Raw genomic sequence first — 22,343 nt, forward strand, 5'->3', positions numbered from 1 at the left:
AATCCAGATCAATCGATCCAGCAGGAAGAGAATAAATTGCTTCCGTTGGATTTACATACAATTCCACGAATAGACAGTGTTTTTAACTCATTTGATGATGATACATTTGTTGCACCAATAAGCTCGCGCACAGCGGAGGAGGCAGGTGATGTGGTTGTTAGTAATGTTGCAGATATATCTTTCAAGAGGAAGGATGTTGCTACTCCAGCTCATCTAGCAAAATTAAAATTGTGGCGTTTCATCTCTTGAATCTCATGGAAAGATAATACATGCAAATACACATATACTAATACAGATACTCTTACGAGTTAGTAGCAATATATTAGGTAATTCAAGAATGGTCCACATAATCGAATACAAAATCGTAACACCTGCAAATCTTCTCGGTATTGAAAAAATAAAAACATAAACTATAATTTTATAGCCAGTTCCACATGTTATGAGCACCTGTAACTTAGCATTGTAATAGAGGAAGAACTATGATCGAGGCAATCCAATATTCAGATATACTTAGTTTTTACAAAAGAAACACAATATGCAACTTGAAAACTCAATATTTGGTGAAAAATGTGATAGGAAAACAGTACTCCTTCAGTAAGGAAATATAAGAGCGTTTAGATCACTACTTCAGTGATCTAATTATCTAAATGCTCTTATATTTCTTTACAAGGGGAGTACAACGCAGCTCGTAACAAGGAATGGTACAACAGGTGAACAATAAGCAATTTGGCACTAAAGTAAGCACATCTAGAAGTACTGTTTTCCAGAACAAATATTGTTGAGACAACTGCACATGTTTAAAACTCTCTTTACTTACCCATCCCCCTATATATTTTTTTGGAACATCCAAGCGTGGACCAAGCAAGTTAATTGTTCCATCAGAGACAACCTCGCGATACCCAACAGGCAGGTAGAAACTTAACATTAGGCAAGTTGGAGAACATATTTGTGCCCCATTAGCACTGTCAGCACTGAATTTGTTGTTTCTGTTTGTCGAGTACTGTTTTACTGAATTTGATATTTTGAGGAATGTTACACACATGTTTCTGTTTACTCTATTTCTTCAGAATTTTCTGTGGTTCATAAATATTTAAACAGAGGTTGGGTACATCGGGTGCACCGCAGGTCCCGGTGCACCAAATACTTTCTCAGGCAAGTTAGTAGCAACATATGAAATTGAATACACAAATTAACATTTCGAGCAAACTTAATTTCACATGGAAGGAAAAAAAAACCAATGAAACCTGAGAGGCAATTGGAAACAATAAAAGCAACCTACTCCCTCTGTCCCATAATATAAGAACCTTTTTCACTACACTAGTGTAAAAAACGCTCTTATGTTATGGGACGGAGGGAGTAGCTAGCCATACTGAATAAGCAAGTTCACGGTCTAATACACATACTTCCACACATATACAACCATATGAAAGTTAACAAGCAACTCGTAACTATAACTTTAGGCAATTCAGTAGCAGTAATTGGCAACTTAGAAGTATTTAGGCTTGCAGTTCCATCAACACTCCTACATTCGCAGAGAAACAACCATATGAACCTGACAGATCAATATTTTAGATAAATTTATATAGCAAGAAAAATGCAGCACATCTGATAGCAAGCAATGGTACACAAACTGGCTCATTGACAGTTCCAACATTCTGCATTCGCAAAGAAATGACCATATCAAACCTGACAGATCAATATTTTAGACGAATTTAGATAGCAAGAAAAATGTAACACATCTGATAGCAAACAATGGTACACAAACCTAATGTTATCCAACTTAGGCAAATCCATAGATAATAAAACACCCTCCCAAGAGCAAGAAACTGTAACCTTCATCCTAAAATGTCTTCTAGAAACATATGACAAGAAATGCACGAGTATTGAACAGAAAAAAATCGTATGGCGGTGTAAGCAATTTTACAGATGCTAGTCAACTATGGCTACATCACTTGAATAAAAGCAACTCACAAAGTGGGACTCAGAATGGTGGTACAGTAGCCATCAGCTTTGGTGTGGAGGGCACCATCCCAGAACACCATCAAGATCAGTTATGTTGTGGTCTCCGTCGCACAACTCATGGACAAAATCGAGTGTCGCCTCTTACAATCCCTTCAAAGTCCATTTTCAGGCAAAAGAGAAACAATCGAATGAACACAACAAAACAAAATCTAATTGTCATTGTTGGGGTCAATACACAATCCCCAATATCCATATAGTATGCAGTGACACATCATTGACTCTTTAAAAAACTGCTCCTGGTTAATTGTATTCTGATAGTCATGATTGGCATGGATGTTATTCAGAAGGCCTACACAATAAACATGAACGACCACATAGAGAATGTCCCACCTAGATAGCACATTATATCAATATGAAAGCAAAATTAAATTGTAACGAGTAATCGGACACATATGCAGATAAAGTAGACTCCAGTTACTTAAATTTATCAGTGCATTGTTCACAAACTCAGTTAACTACGTGCTGGAAGCAGTAAGAACTTGACAGCTAGTTACCAACTAGAAGTAGCACAAACGATTAGCGAAGGAAAGGGGTGCCATTTTGGCTACCCTAAGCAACCTCAGGTTCACATGAAACGAATGGAAGGAAGAATCAAGAACGCCGCAGTTTCACACCAGACTGGCATGATGAGCAGGGGGCCTCATCTTCCTCTGACAACGGTGGTGAGGAGGCAGCGACAGCAGGATTGTGCGGCAGCTGGTGCTGCTCCACCAGCCTCATCGCAGCGACCTGCACCTCGATCTCCTTGCGGCGCTCCTCAGGGGTCTTGGTGGCCTTCTTGATCCCGATGGGGTGGTGCGCTGCAGGAAGGGGCTGGAGCTCCAAGGGTTCATCAGCCAGGCGGAAAAACCCAAGCTTGTCATCAGTGCCGCCGAGGGTCTTGACCCAGGTGGATATGGAGGCGAGATTGGCCTTCTGGATGAGGTTGCGGAGGTCGTCTCGGAGCTGGTCAGGTTCAGCGGCGGGCAGCTTGAGGCAGTGGGGTGCCGGGTCGGAGGGCACCTCGATGCGGAGTCCGCGCTCGCACTCGGCGACGACGTCCTCGTAGTCGCGGTTACCGGAGGCGGCCTCGTACAGGAGCAGGGCGTGGAAGTGGGCGAGCTCGAGGGAGTCCGGCGCTAGCTCGACGGCGCGGCGGGCGGCCTGGAGCGCGGCCCGGTGGTGGCGCCTGCGGGCGGCGGGGTCGTTGAGGGAGGTGGCAGCGCGGGAGTGCACGGTGCCCTGCGCGCGGAGGAGGAGCGGCGACCCCTCGCCGTGGCGCGCGACGGCGTCCCTCAGCAGCCGCAGCGCCTTGGACGGGTTTCCGCGCTGGAGGTACGCGAGGGCCTTGTCGCAGTCGGCGCGCACGGCGGCAATGCCGCCGGCGCCGGCGACGGCGGCCGGGGAAGGAGGGGTAGGGTTTGGTGCGGGGTTGCGGTTCTTTCGGCCCATCGGGGGAGTGTGATTTGGGAGGAGCAGTGGTGCGGGTGGAGGTTGCAGAGGGGAGGGTAGTCACGGGCGGTGGGAGGGAACAGGGACGGCCGGGCGCGCTCGTGTGCATGGTTAGGAACGAAGTGGAATGAAATGTCAATGGATCAGTTCCATCTTTATGTTTGATATGAGCAATTTCAAAGAATGAAATGGTTACATCTTGGTGTTTGGTTTGAGAGATGGAATGTAATGGAATTGTTTATCTCACTTTATTACATGAATTAGATTTTTGATAGAAACCTAAACTGAATGTTGAACATTGGATTACATCGATCGTAATGAACATATGTACTTGATGTTGCAGTATAGAAGAACACCCACGGAACACTTAATCTGAATACAGAAGAATAGATGTACTTGTGACCCTGCAGATATGGAGTTCGGTGCGTGCAAAAACCACCACGGCGAATGTCACTGTCAACCACATGCTCCTTGCTGCGGCGGCCAAAGCTCCCCGACGATGGCACCTTAATTAGATGCGCCCAGCCTCCAAGCCCGGCTGAAGAATACGAGTGAGAAGGCTGCCCGGCCTCCATGCTCGGCTGAAGAAGATGATTGAGAGGGTCGCCCGACCTCCTTGCTAGTTGAGTGTGTCAGGTGCGCCCACCTGGGACGTGGCCGACGTGATGGCAAGCAGCGCCAACGCGAGGATGCGGCAGTGGCAAGTCATGGCCGCACGTGGTCGGGCTGTCGGCGGCAACACACGCAAGGATGCGGAAGGATCTGCGACGCATGGGAGGGGGGGACGCGGGGGTGGCCGGGGGCTATTGCGAGCGCGACGGATGCGGCGGTGGCCATCCATGGCCGCGCTTGGTGAGGCTGCTGGCGGCAGCGTGCGCAAGGTTGGGGAGAGAGACGCGGCGCCGTAAAGGGAAAGACGAGGAGACGAGCGAGAGTCGAGCAAGCGGTTCCTGTCATCCGCTCGATTTGAAGGTATCACTTGATTCCGCATAAACAAGAAATATGTCATTCTCTGGCGGTGGGTTCTCGTTCATTCGACAAACTAAACACTAGAATGAGCTCTGGGGACAGAACTGATCCATTACATTTCACTTGGTGACACATAAGAACCTGAGCGGGCCAAATTGAAGGGACGTCCAAGTATTTTACTCTGATGACTCATTTGCTCTTATATGCTAGTGTATTTACATTAAACCTGAGCGGGCCATAGCACGGTTTTGCTTGGCTGTAGCTCCACCAGTGGTTAGTGCATGAGTGTTGGTGTCTATACTATGTTTAAAAGAAAAATTTATTGTTTTTTTTCGGGTGACTCTACCGCTCGTCCATACACCGTAAATCTCATCACTGTATGATCTTTTTATTGTTTTATTTTCACTTTTATTTTTTCCATGTTTTTTCCTTGACTTCGCATTGTAATTCTTTAGTAAATACAAAAATATAGCTGTCCACGATCGATGAACATTCGGTTGCGCATTACCGAGGATGTGTGACTGCATCTCTGCGCGATTTTGTGTGGATGGGTAACTACAGCTGCGCAGGATGATCTGACATGTAACTGTTGTTGTGTTTGGCATGTGCAATTGTAGTTGCATGTGGCGTGTAAAAAGCCAATAATAGAAAAATGCAAATCAATCAAACGTAAAAAGAAACAAAAACAAAATATGCACACAAATCTCCGCATAAAATTTGCCAGCTCGTGGGAGCTTAGTGAGATTTAGTTAATTCTCATCTAGATGAAATAAGTAAATATGTTTTTTCCTTCTATTTCTAAGAGTATTTTCTCACCTTTGGTTTTACCCAGTCTTTTCACCTTGCATTTTTATCTTTGCCATGTTGTGCATTTTGTATACCCCCTCTGGTTTTAATTACAAGTCCACTATAAAAAACAATTTGCATCTATAAATGGTATCTCTTGCCGAGCATAATTGATTAGATTTTTGCCTAGTACGCTAAAGCTTATTAATGCAACATTGCATACAACCATAGAAAACGAGGCACCACATGAAATATGTTTAATTAGCCGGAACATGATAGGTTTTCCATGTTAAACATACATGTGTCACGGCATTGCTTGGTGCGGCTACACGCTTTGGAGTAGTTAGGAGATATATTCTCTAGTTGTTAGTATGGTTATCTTTTATCTTTATATTCTCCTCTATCTCTCCATGTATCTCTCTGGTTGTTGAACAACCTAATCTTGTATGCCTCTGCAAGAGCCGGCCTCGCCTCAATCAATATATATCATGCGGGCTCCCATGTTACGGGAGTTGAGACGCTTCTACAATTTCCACATGGTATACACAGCAGGCCTCTTCCATAGCATCTAGCTCATCTTTCTCCATCCTCTCCATCTTCAATCCACCACGCCGCAGCCATGTCCTCCTCCACCGCAATCACCTCCTCTGGCCTCAACTACAACACATCAGAACCTCTCAGCCGGACGAACTACGTTCTCTGGCGAGCCCAAGCGCGATCCCAGATACTGGGCGCTGGCTTGTTTGGCTACATAGATCAAACCATAGAGGAGCCTCCCAAAACAATCACTAGCAAAGACAAAGATGGTAAGGAGCAGGTAGTTCCCAATCCTGCCCATAATCCCTGGTTAGTTCAAGATCAGCAAATCATGGCATATCTCCTTCATAATCTGTCCAAGGAGGTGCTGGTTCAAGTGGCTTCGCTCGAATCATCTCATGCGATCTGGACGGCATTAGCAAATATGTTCTCTGCAGTTTCCTTGTCTCGCGTGAACAACATCAGATCTGCCCTCACCAACGCCCAGAAAGGATCTCAATCCGCCTCCACCTACTTCGGGAAGATGCGCGCCCTCTCTGACGAGCTTGCGGCGGCGGGCAAACCGCTCGGGGAGGGAGAGCTCATCTCCTTCATCATCGTCGGGCTTGACATGGAATATCAACCAATCATCTCTGCACTTGACGTCCGCACCGAGCCCATCACCGTCGACGCGCTCTTCTCGATGGTAGCCAACTTTGATCAGCGCGTTGAGATGTTCAACGGCGCTGGTGGCTTCAAGTCATCGGCCAACGCAGCCTCCAGAGGTCACTCGGGCGGTGGCAAAGGCGGCTACCGAAACCAGAAGAACGGCTGCCGCGACGGGGGCTATCCTGGTGGTGGTGGCCAAAACCCTAGCGGCGGCTACCCTGGCGCTGGTGGCGGCGCCTACAACCATGGCGGTGGCGGCGGCTACAACAACCACGGCAACAGCGGTGGCCAAGGCGGTGGCCATCGTGGCGGCGGTGGCGGGGGCTACTACAACAACAACGGCCCCCTCGCCACTACTACAACAGCAATCAAGGCGCTCGCTTCATGGGGTACGAGGAGTATGAAAACAAATGCCAAATCTGTAAGAAAACTAACCATATTGCGAAAGAATGCAAGTGGCGCTATGCAGAGGACAATTCCACAAGGAGGCATGTTGCAGCTGCGGCAGATGCTTCATACGGAGTTGACTCCAACTGGTATCTTGACTCTGGCTCGAATGAGAATATCACCTCTGAGCTTGAGAAGATGACCATGCACGAGAAGTATCAAGGTCAAGATCAAGTCCACACTGCTGAAAACGGTCCAGGTATGATGATAAGTCATGTTGGCAAGTCTATTATTCAAACCCCACATGGTGATATTCGTGTAGATGATGTTCTGCATATTCCTAATGCATCAAAAAATCTTCTGTCAGTTCATCGTATTACTCTTGACAATGGTGTCTTCATAGAGTTTCATCCCTTCTTCTTTTTGATCAAGGATCAGGTCACGAGGAGGGTGCTTTATCGCGGTAGATGTGTGCAAGGCCTCTATCCGTTGATCCCCACAATTTCCAAGTTCAATAAGCAAGCATATGGAGCCTTCAAGGTGTCCTCAGAATGATGGCATAATCGTTTAGGCCACCCATCTTTTTCCGTTGTTTATCAAATTCTTAGCAAAAATAAGCTCGCATTTGTTGACGAGCATGATCATGAAACTATTTGTGACTCTTGCCAAAGAGCAAAAAGCCACCAGCTACCATATCCTATTTCCAATAGTGTTTCAACCAAACACTTCCAGCTTGTGTTTTCTGATGTATGGGGACCGGCCCCTTCCTCTGTTGGTCGGCACACCTATTACGTGAGTTTCATCGATGACTTTAGCAAGTATACGTGGATATACCTCCTTAAGAAACGCTCCGATGTTTTCCAAGTCTTTCTTAACTTTCAAGCTCTTGTCGAACGGCAATTGATTGCAAAATACTTGCTATGCAATCAGATTGGGGAGGGAAATACGAGAAACTTAACTCCTTTTTCCAACGGATAGGGATTTCTCATCATGTTTCTTGCCCTCACGCTCACCAACAAAATGGTTCAGCGGAGCGCAAGCATAGACACATTGTTGACGTTGGTCTTTCCCTCCTTGCCGGAGCATCCATGCCGCTCAAATTCTGGGATGAGGCGTTCCTCACCGTGGTGCACCTCATCAATATTTTACCTAGTCGTGTCATTAATTTTGAGACACCCACTGAACGTCTCCTTCATATCAAACCCGAGTACTCCCATCTTCGTGTGTTTGGTTGCGCATGTTGGCCTAACCTTCGTCCATATAATAATAGGAAACTTATGTTTCGCTCAACACAATGTGTCTTTATAGGCTACAATGCACAAAATAAAGGTGTTAAGTGTCTTGATGTCGCCACGGGACGTGTGTATATCTCCCGAGATGTTGTCTTTGATGAAACAGTGTTTCCCTTTGCCAAACTCCATCCAAATGCTGGCGCTTTGCTTCGCAAAGAAATTCTTCTTTTGCCCTCCACCTTAACTGGCGTTGATCATGGGGGAGAAAATAATAATACTGACCAACTTGCCTCTAATCATCATATTATGCGTGAGATTACTGCTGCAGATTTAAATTCAGATAAAGAAGAAAGTTGCAGTTCAAACAGACGTGAGCTTATGTGCCCCCTGACCGGTGACACGGACGTAAATCGAGGAGGATCTGCCTCGGGATCCCTACGGCCGGACCCAATATCCTCTCCAGGATCTGGGCGCACAGCACCTGGTCGCGCCTCGGGGCCCGAGCGCCTCGAGCGGGCGCGTGATCAGGACAGCAACAGGGTCGCCCCGCGCCAACCGCCTGACGATGCGTGGCGGACAGATATCCGCACGCCTGAGCCCACCTCACCTGGTTGGCCCGCGTCTGCTTCGCCAGGGCCTGCCACTGCCGCTGGGCTGCATGCACCAGATTCGACCGGGCCCGCTGCTGCTTCACCTTCGAGGCGGTCGCCCACAGGCGCAACACAATCCCCCTCGGGATCTGAGTCGACAGCACCTGAGGCTGATGCGGCTGGTGGATCTCCTGCGGCTCCGTCTCCTGTGGTTTCTCCTGTGGCGCCGCGCACTAGGCTACAGAAGGGAATTACTACTCGTTTAAATTACAAAAATTTCTCCAAAATTGGTATGTCCTTCACAACTGGTGAACCTAACAGTTTAATGACAGCACTTGGTGATCCTAGGTGGAAGGAGGCCATGGAAGATGAAATCATGGCGTTGCGTAAAAATAAAACATGGCACCTAGTGCCCCCTCGACCAGGCAGGAATCTAATTGACTGTAAGTGGGTCTATCGAATCAAGAAGAAATCTGATGGTACCATAGACAGATACAAGGCAAGACTTGTAGCCAAGGGCTTCAAGCAAAGGTATGGAATAGATTATGAGGACACGTTTAGTCCTGTTGTTAAAGCTGCAACAATCCGTCTTGTGTTATCAATAGCTGTGTCCAGGGGATGGAGTCTGAGGCAGCTAGATGTCCAGAACGCGTTTCTTCATGGTGTTCTGGAAGAGGAAGTGTACATGAAACAACCTCCTGGGTTTGAAGATAAAGATGCACCATCCTATGTCTGCAAGCTTGATAAGGCCTTGTATGGGTTGAAGCAGGCACCCAGGGCATGGTATTCACGGTTGAGTATGAAACTTCAGTCACTTGGCTTTGTCCCATCAAAATCTGACACATCCTTGTTCATCTATAACAAGCACAAAACATCCATATTTGTTTTAATATATGTTGATGACATAATTGTCACTAGCTCTTCTGATGGAGCTGTGACAGCATTACTTAAGGATCTAGGCTCTGAGTTTGCACTCAAGGACTTGGGAGATCTGCATTTCTTCTTGGGTATTGAGGTTAAGAAACATAGTAATGGTATTCATCTATCTCAAGCAAAGTATGCTACTGAACTGCTGAGTAGAATTGGCATGTAGAATTGTAAATATTCACCAACACCCTTGTCCAGTTCAGAACCTTTATCCTTGACAGAAGGACAACCTCTGCACCAAGAGGATATTACGGGTTATAGGAGTCTAGTTGGTGGACTTCAGTACTTGACTCTTACTCGACCTGACATTTCTTTTGCAGCCAATAAGGTGTGTCAGTATCTTCATGCACCTACCACAGCTCACTGGACAGCTGCAAAACGAATCCTCAGGTACATAAGAAGCACTATACACTTGGGTCTTACATTCAGCAAGTCATCTTCCACACGTGTCAGTGCCTTGTCAGATGCAGACTGGGCTGGTTGTTTAGATGAGAGAAGGTCAACATGTGGTTTTGCTATCTTTTATGGACCTAACTTGATATCATGGTGTGCGAGAAAACAAGCTACTGTTTCCAGGTCAAGTACAGAAGCAGAGTATAAAGCATTAGCAAATGCAACGGCAGAAATCATTTGGGTTCAGTCTATGCTTAGAGAACTTGGAGTGACTCGGACTCAGTCTCCTTGTTTGTGGTGTGACAATCTTGGTGCTACATATTTATCTGCTAATCCAGTCTTTCATGCCAGGACAAAGCACATTGAAATAGACTTCCAGATTGTAAGAGAACGTGTTGCCAATAAACAGCTTGAGATCAGATTTATACCCTCCAAAAATCAGCTTGCAGATGGGTTCACAAAGGCATTGCCGTCCAAAGGTTTTGAAGAGTTTAAGCGTAATCTCAACTTGTCATAGTTGTGATTATGGGGGAGTGTTAAACATACATGTGTCACGACATTGCTTGGTGCGGCTACACGCCTTGGAGTAGTTAGGAGATATATTCTCTAGTTGTTAGCATGGTTATCTTTTATCTTTATATTCTCCTCTATCTCTCCATGTATCTCTCTGGTTGTTCAAACAACCTAATCTTGTATGCCTCTGCGAAAGCCGGCCTTGCCTCAATCAATATATATCATGCGGGCTCCCATGTTACGGGAGTTGAGACGCTTCTACAATTTCCACATTCCACACAATTAATCATGCTATTTATTACTCCCTCCGTTCCTAAATATTTGTATTTCTAGAGATATCAACAAGTGACTACATACGAAGCAAAATGAGTGAATCTACACTCTAAAATATGTCTATATACATTCGTATGTAGTCACTTGTTGAAATCTCTAGAAAGACAAATATTTAGGAACGGAGGGAGTAGTTGGCATTCTTTTTTTATATCTAAGAAATGAGAGTAGCAGTCTTGTAAACAAAAATGGAGGGGGTACCTTTTTTAAGTGAAGTAAGAGAAGCAACATAAACATGAAATAAGTGGAAACAGCCGAATTCAGTGTTTTGACCCTTTTGTCAACGTTTAGCACGATCTGATCATAGATGCATTTTTTTTAGATCTAACCCTTTTCCTACCGCCACCCAACCTCGTGGTAGGGTATAACAACCGACTGCCACGATCCCTGGCGGTAGGCGTCGGGTCAATGTAAACGGCGCCGTCAGGGACCGATGACGTGGATAAGTGGCTACCGCCACTCGATTTGGAGGTAGGGTGTTGTACCCTACAGCTACAGGGTATGGTGGTAGGGTAGTGACTTTGCTAAGTGAGTGGGAGGGGCTTGGGTGGGCCCCACCAGCCACCTATTCGCCCCAAAATCCTTTTCTTGCCCGGGCTCACTCCTTCTTCCTCTCCCTCCCCCATCCAAGCCTCCACCAAATCAATCTCCATTGCTTGACCTTTCTCCGATGGTTTGAGTCCATCTTCATCACTCGAGGTACCTCACTCACTTCATTTCTTTTGGTTGGTTGGAATCATTTCATTTTGTGGCATTGTTCAGCTTTATGAAAACCCTAGTTGTGCTCTATTTTGGTGTGAAATCAATGGATTTGATGGATGTTAGGGTTTTATGTGCTTTGACCATGTGTACTATGCCTATTATGGTTGTTTCTAGCTAGATCTAGGGTTAGTGTTAGGGACTTTGCTAGGGTTAATGGTAGGGTTATGTTAAGCAATGCCAAGTCTTGTTTAGGGTTTGAATGTAATGAACAGAACTCAATACCACTATATCCATATTACTTTCCTGGACTATCATTGAATTTTTGTCGCAATGTATTTAGATGGATAAACTCGTTAATGTCCATTATTGGGATAAGGAGGCTTTTATGAGTGGCAATGACGATGAAGGCGAAGAACCCATGGTTTTTGACTCAAGCCCAACCTATGAGGAGATTGTTGTGAAAGTTAGAGGTGTCTTACATTGGATTGCCCCAAGTGATGAGATCAAACTTATTGGAAGGTACGATGTTGGAGTGGGCATCGAGTCTCGATTGAAGAGTATGCCCATCACGTCGGAATTGCATTGGAAGGTGTACAAGGATAAAGTAGTGGCATCGCAAGACAAGTCACTTGAATTATTTTCCACCAAGGTTGAGGTTCCTTTGCTACAAATTGACTTAAACCGACGTGCCTCCTCCCCAATGCATGATGGGAGGGTTGAGGTGTATGCCCCTAATTCTTCTAGCCAACCAAATGAAGCCGAGATGAATGCTCAGGCAATAGTTATTCAAGAGAAAGAGGTTGAAGCTATTACTCATGGTGATGCTTATGCGGTAGTTAAAGATATTCATTATAATCCCATTGGTAACTTGGATGTCATTCTCGACCAGCAAGACATGGATCGTACCCTAGAACCCTGTTTGAAAAGTTTGAAAAAAATCTTGTTTCCTCTCTGACCTACATGCCCTAGAATCCTGGGCGGTAGGCTATGGAACCCTACCTCCACAGTTTGTGGCGGTAGGGTATGAAAAATTAGCACAAGTCTTGTTTGCTCTCGGACTTGCCTACCCTAGATTCCTAGGCGGCAGACTGCCATAGTCAGTGGCAGTAGGGTATGAAAAATTAGGACAAGTCTTGTTTTCTCTCTAACTTGCATACCTAGATTCCTGGGCGGTAGGTTATGGAACCCTACTGCCATGGTTAGTGGCGGTAGGGTACGAAAAATTAGAGCAAACAATAAAACTTCGTTGCAAAGTGCAAATGATAAAACTTTGTTGCCAAAGGCAAATGATTAAACTTTGTTGCAAAGGGAAAATAGAGCCTTGAAAAATACACATCCAGTAGTTCAAATGATATACAATATGTTATTACAGTTCAAATGACATACACATCCGGTAGTTCAAATGGCATACAATATGTCATTATAGTTCAAAATGACATACACATCCGATACTTCAAATGGCATACAACATGTCATTATTGTTCAAATGACACACACACGAGATAGTTCAGATGTCGTCATAGCATTGAAGGGTCTGACTCACCCCAAACCTCTGAAAAGTCTAATCCGTGCAATGTCACGGTCATGCTCTGGCATAGCCTCCAACCGAATATCGTTAGATCCCGACCAATGCATCATCACAACCTCTAGCTCACGTACCCAAGCCCAACGAGCACATCGACTAGGTCTAGACGACACTACTTGCTTGATTGTCCATCCGATGACCTGGCCGGGCCTTTTCAAGTCAAACTATGGAAATTCGTCAATGCTAACAGAAAATGCAATCTCCATTGCCAGATCATGTCTACAATATTCCTGCTTCTGCAACTCATCAAGTTTCTTTTCCTTTGTGGCAACTATCTCCGGAGGGTACACATAAATAAAATGAAACGGATTAAACTCCCTCATAGTTTTGTTGGCCTCTTCACAACTTTTCATCCATCTTTTGAACGACATCGTCATATGAAGGCGTCGAGCTTGTTCCATCAGCTTGTATGCTTTCAGAATGCCAACACTTTTATTCATCCCACGTGAGTATTACATAGAAGATAAGATAGTGGCATACGACATGAAATTGTTCCATTAACTCACAAATATTATATATGACAAATGATAAAGGGTCCATGCCATTGTAGTTCAAATGACAAACGACAAATGATAAAGGGTTCATGTCATTGTAGTTCAAATGACAAACAACAAATGATAAGGGTTCATGCCATTATAGTTCAAACGACATCTATGGTAGCTAACATTTTCAAAGCTTCTAACAAAGGAGCTCACGGATTTCAACCTCTTATTTTTCATGCGTTGAAACTTCCCATGACGCTTTGCACTACTAGGGAAAAGCTTATACACAGAATCTTACCAGTAGTGCTTGTTAAAAGAAAGCACTACTGCTACTTACCCGTAGCGCGTGCATGTGAAACGCGCTATAGATACGGGTGTAGCAGTAGAGTTTCTCCTGGGAAAGCGCTACTACTAAAATTTCCACTACTAAGCCGGTAGGTTACGAATAGTAGTAGCGATCTTCGGAAAACCGCGCTACCGCTAAGATTATTGTAGCAGCGTGTTTCCCGGAAAAAGCGCTACTGCTAATGAAAATAAAATAAAATGGAAAACAAATAGAAAAGTAAATGAAAATGAAAGAAATAGAAAAAGGAGAAAGGAAAAAAATGTAAATTTAAAGAAAAATAAAAGAAAAAGAAAAATAAAGGAGAAAGGCATAGTAGTAGCGTCTATTCAAAACAGGCGATATAGATAATATAGCAGGAGCGCGTTTTGTAAACCCCCGCTATAGAAAGGGAAAAGGAAAAAAAGAAAAAGGAAAATAAATAGCTATAGCAGTAGCGCGTTGTGCAAAAAGCGCTATAGCTAACTTAGCTATAGCGCGTTTTGCCTACCAGCGCTACCGCTACGTTTGACTTAACCCCCGCGCGGTTTCCCTCCCCCTGGCCACCACTTCTCCCCCAAATCCCTCGCCCACTTCGCCGCCGTCTCCCCACTTCGCTGTCATCCCACTTCGCCATCATCCCACTTCACCGACATCACCTGCCGATGTCGACGCCCCCGGAGCCACCAGAGTCGCCCGCCGTCGACGCCACGGGAGCCGTCCCCAATGCCACCAGAGTCGCGCGGCCTCATCAACGCCACCAGAGTCGCTCTCACCGCCACCGGAGCCACCCTCGAGGCCCTTGCCTCCCTCGCCACCACTGCCCCCCTCGCCGTCATCGGAGACGCCCCTGGCTCCCTCACCACCACTGCCTCCCTCACCGCCACCGGAGCCATCCTCTGTAAGCCCCCACCCCTCCTCTCTCTCTCTCATGCATAGCACAAACATTGGACAGAGAACTAGCTAGCTAGGTTAACTAGTTTAATTAGGTTAATTATCTAGGTTAGTGAAAAAAATTAGTTAGGGCTTTGACAGAGAACTAGCTAGGTTAACTAGTTTAATTAGGTTAATTATCTAGGTTAGTGCAAAAAATTAGGTAGGGCTTTGACAGAGAACTAGCTAGGTTAACTAGTTGAATTAGGTTAATTTTCTAGGTTAGTGCAAAATTTTAGTTAGGGCTTTGACAGAGAACTAGCTCGGTTAACTCGTTTAATTAGGTTATTTATCTAGGTTAGCGCAAAAAATTAGTTAGGGCTTTGACAGAGAACTAGCTAGGTTAACTAGTTTAATTAGGTTAATTTTCTAGGTTAGCTAGGTTAACTAACTAGGTTAACTAGCAAAAAATATTTTGACTATGGACCTGAATCTGGTCAAAATTTCATTCAAATGAAATTTGAATTATTTGGACTATGGAAATTTTGGTGAGGTCAGAAGGGTTAGAGAAAATGGAGTTCCTTTGCAACTTAATTGGGTTCTGTCCTAGGCACAGAAGGGTTAGAGAAAATAATGTGTGTGTGTGTGTGAGAGAGAGAGAGAGGAATAGCTAGAACAAAATTTGGGTTCTGTCCTAGGCAGAGAAGTGCTTAGTGAGGTCATTTTGTAAAGGTTTTTGATTTTTGAAAAGACCACTATTTTTCAAGGAAAAGAATTTAGGCAAGTTTTATCTGAAAGATGGTCCCTTCCTAGACTTTTAGCTTTAAACAAAAACAAAATCATTTAGCTAAAAATAAAATACAGTAGCTATGGCATTTAGCTATGAACAAAAAACAGAATTGATGTTATATGATATATGTCATTGATGTTCATTTGCATATACCATTATTGTTGATTATATCTTTTCATTGAAGTGGTGATGTTATATGTTTTCATTGAAGTGGTTCGATTGTGCCCAAGTGGCCTTTTATTGTTTGCAGGGAATGATTCCGAGTGGCCTATGTTTTGCCGGAATGTTGATTCATTTCCGTTCCGCCAAATTTCAGGCACTCTATGTGTCCAGTTTGTAGCAAAGGTCATGCCGAAATTTTTCGTGAATTTCGGCATGACTTGTGCTACAAACTAGGACATATCGAGTGCCTGGGATTTGCCTCAACGGGAATGAATCAACATTCCTGCAAAACATTGACCTTTTTTATGTCATTATTCATTTTATTAGGTCTAGAATTAATTGACTAGATTTAATCATAGGAAACATGGTTAGCAACGATGAAGGACAGGGTTCTGGTGAGTGCAACGTCTACGCAGCGGCAAACACCTATTTGAACCTTCTCGATGAGCAACAGTTGTTGCAGGGCCTACCTGTTACATCCGAGACTGAGACCGACATCAAGACCAATGCTGGGACTGACACCGGCGCCGAGATCGGCGCTGGGACTGACACCGGTGCTGAGACCGGCACCAAGACTGGCGAAGCCGGTATAGAACCGAAAAAGAGGCAACAACACCCAAACCAACTCATCACTACTGGACTGGTGGTCACGGAGGTGGATGACGGAAATTTTGAGCCAAAAGAGCCTGCGGAAGCGCGCGTGTGCTACGACAATCAAATAGGCTACATCCTTTGGGCAACTGCCACCATCAACGATGAAAAACTAATGAAGATACCAGATATGAAGGAGTCCCTCCTAACTAAGCTACACCAGGTATTCTTGTTCCTGGGCTGGAATGAAATCAAATATACTGATCCACATAAAGACCCAACAATGAAGAAGATAAACAAACGTGCCATGGACAAGTTTAGCGGCGCGTTGTCCGCCTAGAAAGTAAGAGTGAAAGCAAGGATCATCGACAAAAAGGAACCCTATTCCAAGATTGTAAAGGATAATCCGACAATTACGGAAGAGCAGTTTGAAATATTCAAGGCGGCTTGCATTGCTAAGGCTGCCAAAGAAAAGTCGGAGTACATGAAGGGGCTTCAAGAGAGGAACATGGGGTGCCACCACCTTGGAAGCCGTGGTTACGTGGGGAAGAGGTCCATATGGGCCAAGGAGGACGCAGAACGCGAAAGTCTAGGCATCTCAGACCCCTTGGCGGAGTTTACCGTCCCACAAGAGTGTGATGTCATCAGGGCCCGGTACCATTGGGACCCAGTCAAGAAGGTTTTCGAGACAAATGCGATCACGATGGAGTTCATGAGTCTGCTGGTAATTTAGATTCTGATAATTTCGACTGCATGTTTAGCCATATTTGTAAACGATCCTTGTTCCTTTTGTAGAGAGAGTGTCACTGGATTGTGGCCGAAAGCGACTCACCATTTGAGGCATTGGCGAGGCCCAAGTGGGACACCCCATTCAACCGGTCCTTGAACATATTGAAAGGACTCCTGGTGGACACTCGACCGTCGTATGGACGCTTTCACGGTGTCAGAGACGGCGCCACGTGGAAGAAGTACTACCATGAGACCACGGAGGAGAGAAAGGAAAGCCAGAGGTTAAATGAAGAAAACATCGACAAGAAGGTTGAGATTGCGGTTGAGAAGAAATCAGCACAGACAGTCAAAGCAGCGGTAGCAGCCGCAAAAGAGGAGATGGCAGCTTTGTATACTGCCTTGGCTCCGGCTATCATCAGTTGGACCAAGCAAAATCCAAATAAGGATGCAACGGACTTTCCCCTTTCCAACTTCTTGGGGACGACTCCTGCACCGGCTCCCGCACCTGCTCCTGCACCGGCTCCCGCACCTGCTCATAACAGCCTGTCCTCCGTCTCGAACGTGCTCGGCGGTGCTTCATCTCTGGCTGAGCTTGACGCCCTCATGGTACCTGTCACACCGACCCTCTTCAATGTATGTATAATCTCCCGTTTCCATTGTCTTTCAGATGTCTCACGTAATAGACATGTCTTTGCCGACCGACGAAACCCCGTGCACCTTACTATACACCATCAGCGGCCAGAAGGTGCATGGTGGGAAGGCGACGATAATGCAGCCGAAGGATCAATTACTCCACAACCGGCCGATCCCCCCTAATGTCTTCAAGGTTTCCATGGCCAGTGTCGAATTGGGCCACGAGAATTTTGTTCCTCAAGTAGCACTAGCGGAAGATGACAATGAGACCCCGCCGCGGCTTTGTGATTGCAAGCGTTGGGTCCTGTTGTGGCCAAAGAGTCTGCTTCATCTAGAGGCGGCCGGGAGCACACCTGCAACCAAGCAGGCTCATCAAGGTATGAACACCAATACCTCACCTATGCAATTAGCGTGGCCTGTCGTGCCGGGTGAGGAAGAGGCTCCATTACTGGCTGATGACATCGCCGCCGTCGAAGAAGCAATGCCTGATGTCATCGACGAGGATGCCGATGACCCTCTACAGTATCTCAATATCGGTGCCTCTGACAACAGAGGATTGATGGCTCAGCAGTATGAGTACTCAGGGTTCGAGCGTGATTTGTCAGTGCCTGAATTGTTGGAGGACGAACATATTATAGACTCACTTCCAGTAGGAAAGAAGCATAGGAAGAGATCGAGGAAAGGCAATAAAGCTTCTTCTATGATCCAACCGCCTCAGCAACCTTGAGTTCAAGACCATATACCTATCCTTGGTGCGTTAAAATGTCATATCCCTAGTGATCTGATCCTACCTAAGGCAAAGGTAGAGGCCATGTTCGGCGATCTAAGGAGACTTCATGACGATGTGCTACAGAGAGAGAAAAGCCTATTCGCCTCGGAAAATCCAGGATACCCACTGTACGTGGTTAACGTGCCGCAGCAAAGGTTGTACGTCGACACATTCCCCGTGGAAAAGTTGATCCTTCGATTCAATTACATCTTCGACATGTTTCACTTGAAAAAGCTGGATTTTATGTTTTCCCCCCTTTTTGCCTTGTACATGAACCACATCATCAAGATTGAGCAGATACCTTATATCTGTGTTGCTGACCCGTACTTCATGCACGAGGGCTTCTTGGCAGTCTGCCCAGAGCACAGTGAATACGCGAGGGACTACATCGCTGATTTCATGGTCGCCAATAAGGAGAAGGAGACGATTTTCGTGCCTTATCATCCCATGTAAGTCATCCGCAGATATCTTTCCTTCGATTTCAATCATTTTTGCACACGTGGATGCTAATTTGAGGTGTACTTATTTTGCGCATCGGCGGGCGCGCCATCCTCATCATCCTTTACCCCTGATTCTCCCACGCTCTTTACTTGGACTCGTCGAAGAACCTGAAGAAAAAGTATTACACCCACATCAGGTCTGTTCTCGACAGTGCTATCTTCAAGTACAACGTACGGGGTGGAGAGATCAAGACCAAGAGGACAAGGAACCGCGCGCCCGCCTTCGGCCATAAGACCGACTTATGCTGCATCTAGCAACCTAGTGATACTCTTAGTGATGGATTCTATGTCCTCCACCACATGCTGGAGTAAAGACGGGATCAGCAAAACCTTTGCATGTCACCTAGATCCAGCGATGCCCATATTCTGCAATGGGCAAAGAACGTAGGAGATATCCCGGATCATAGACTTCGAGCAGAGTTCTATCACATCCAGTGTGAACTTGCCCAAATCATCATGAAGGAGGTCGTTGAAAAAACAGGGATGTTCTACGAAGAAGGGAAAATGTCACGGGAAGACGTCCGAGCACGCGTATCGGCTCAGTGTCTGAACCTAAAGCCTTTCACTTCGCTCAGGGACTATCTCCCTGACTTGGATGGATGGCACGACATGTTGGAGTGATTGATGATATATTACAAATTGTCCATTTAGTCCATCCTTTCTCTATGACAAAACTTTGAGTTATGCACGGTGAAACTTTTATTTGAGATATAATTAAACTATCTTCCTTAACTAGCGAAGATCACTCTAGTTAGGGCATTTTGGGTATGATGAACTTTGTTATTTATGCTTATGATATGTTGCTTCTATTTTTGCCAAGTCTGTCTCTTTCTGTTGCTCAACTTTATATGTTGCATATCATTGACTCATGTAACGATGCAGGTGGATAGATCATCGATGGCGAAGAAGTGCTACACCAGGAGTAAATGGTGATTCGCCGGAGTGTCAGGCCTAGGTGTATCGGTTTCCGAGCGACAGCCAGTATTTAGTTTAGGTTCGCGCTAGTGCGAGAGGGATACAAACTGATGCCTCAAGAAGTACTAAATTATGTATGATGAGACATGTCATGTAACTTGTATAGCTATATCGTGATTATGATGTGATGACATGATTTGTGTTGGATGATATGATGAGACTATTATGTGTATGATATGATGAGCATATTGCATGTTTATGATATGATTAGAATATTATTTAAAACTTGTACAAAAACATCGCAAATACACATGAAAAAAGATATGAGAAAATATAGTAGTAGCGCTTTTTAGCGCTGGATAGGAAAACGCTACTGCTAAAGCACTTAGTGGTAGCGCTGGTAAGGGAAGCACTACTGCTAAGTAGGTATAGCAGTAGAGCGTGTCAAGCCGCGCTACTATTAAGCATTAGCTATAGCGCTGTATCAGTAGCGCTGTTCCCCGCGCTACTGATAGGCATTAGACCTGCGCTACTGCTAGGCTTTTCCCTAGTAGTGTTGGCTTGGAAGAGCTTCCCACAGAGCTCCCAGTATTGAAGCCAACAAACGCTTCAATAGGATCTAGTTCAATATCATTGTGTGGTCCCGGAGCACAAGCCATGACACCCCACCTCATGTACCCAACCCCAACAAGCAACCTGTCTTGGTATTGACAACGCTCCTTGCTTGATTGCCCAGTCAATGATCTGGCCAGGCCTTGTCAAGTTCACCTGTGCAAATTCTTCCTTGGTTGCACAAAATGCTATTTTCCTTGCTACATCGCCTCTACAAATCTATCTTGCCTCCAGAGTTCACGCAGATTTCCCCCTTTTTCTTCTACGACCTCGTCAGGGTACTCAGACAAACAAAACTTTGTAAAGTCCCTACCACCTGCATTCGCTTCATCGAAACTGCTAACCCACTTCTCCATCACTTCCTTGATGGATACGCGTTTAATGTTGTCCGCCGTCTCTTTGGTCTTCTCACACCAGAAAACCAAAGGCATCCTACAGTTCAGTCATTCATGATTACCATCAACTTATTTGTAATCCTAATCTTTATCATTAACTTATCTTTAACCTAACCATAACAAAATCCCTAACCACAAACCTAGTTCTCACTATGATGTATCAGATCCATAGACTTGGCCCAATATTGTGCACATCTAAAGCCATACAAACCAACCATATGTCTAAAACCAACACAAAATGTCTAAAACTAGGGTTTACAACAAAGTCAATAATGCAACCAGATGAGATGATGGAATCTAGCAAAAAAATAGAAGGGTGCGAGAGTTACCTTGACCGATGAAAATAGCCCGGATCCGTCGGACAAATCCCAAAGAATGAAGATGCATTTGGGGGGGGGGGCTTGAATGTGGGGGAGGTGAAAGAGAGAGGACCAGTTCGGAGAGAAGAAGCAAATGAATGAGTGGGAGTGGGAGGGGTGGACCTAGCTTGGCCACTTATTCTGTCCAGGACCCTACCGCCATACACTACAAAAAAATACACTTCCGTGATGATACGTGTTTGTCACAGTAGGTCGCGTTTTTTGTCATGCATGTACATCCATGACAAATTTATGACAGAATCAAGATAGTCATACCTATGCTGTCGTAGAAGTGTTCCATGACAGTACCAAAATTATCATCACGGAAGTGTCCACTGCCATGACGATAAATCGCGCATCACAAAAGTGCTTTCATCAAGGGTGACCGACACATGGCATCCACAGTAATGGAACGCCGTTAAGCTATCGGGTCGGGTTTTGGATCCGATAACCCATTAACAGCCCCGACCAATGGGGATTTTCCACATGTAAAATCATCATTGGCTGGAGGAGACACGTGTCAGGTCCGCGCTGGCACAGGTGTCACTCATCCAATGGGCGAGACGCGCCTATGATATGTTGACACGTGGACCGGCCCATCAAGTTTAATGGGCCGGCCCAACTAAAGGCCCAGAAGATTTTGCGGACCATAATGGGCCGGTCCAGCTAAAGGCCCACGAGATTTTGTGGACCATAATGGGCTGGCCCAGCTAACGGCCCACAAGATTTTGCGGGCCATAATGGGCCGACCCAGGTAAAGGCCCACAAGTTTTTTGTGTGCCATAATGGGCCGGCCCAGGTAAAGGCCCACAAGATTCTTGCGAATCATAATGGGCCGGCCCGGCTAAAGGCCCACGAGATTTTGCCAACATTAATGGGCCGGCCCAGCTGTAGGCCCACAAGAATTTGAGGACCCTAGTAGGCCGGCCCATTAATTGGCTAACATGTTTTGGGCCAAATGCCGACCCATATTTGATCCGATCCATTAATGGCCTGCCACGTTCCGGGCCTAATAGTGGCCCATATGAGATCTGTCCCGTTAAAAGCATACCACGTTCTGGGCCAAATTACGGCCCAGATCAGGTATGGCCCTTTAAGAGGCTATGGGCTCAATTATGGCCCATATCAGATTCGGCCCGTCAACTGGACACTATGCTTT

The sequence above is a fragment of the Triticum dicoccoides genome, chromosome 4B, assembly GCF_002162155.2.
Source record: "Triticum dicoccoides isolate Atlit2015 ecotype Zavitan chromosome 4B, WEW_v2.0, whole genome shotgun sequence".
Taxonomy (NCBI): domain Eukaryota; kingdom Viridiplantae; phylum Streptophyta; class Magnoliopsida; order Poales; family Poaceae; genus Triticum; species Triticum dicoccoides.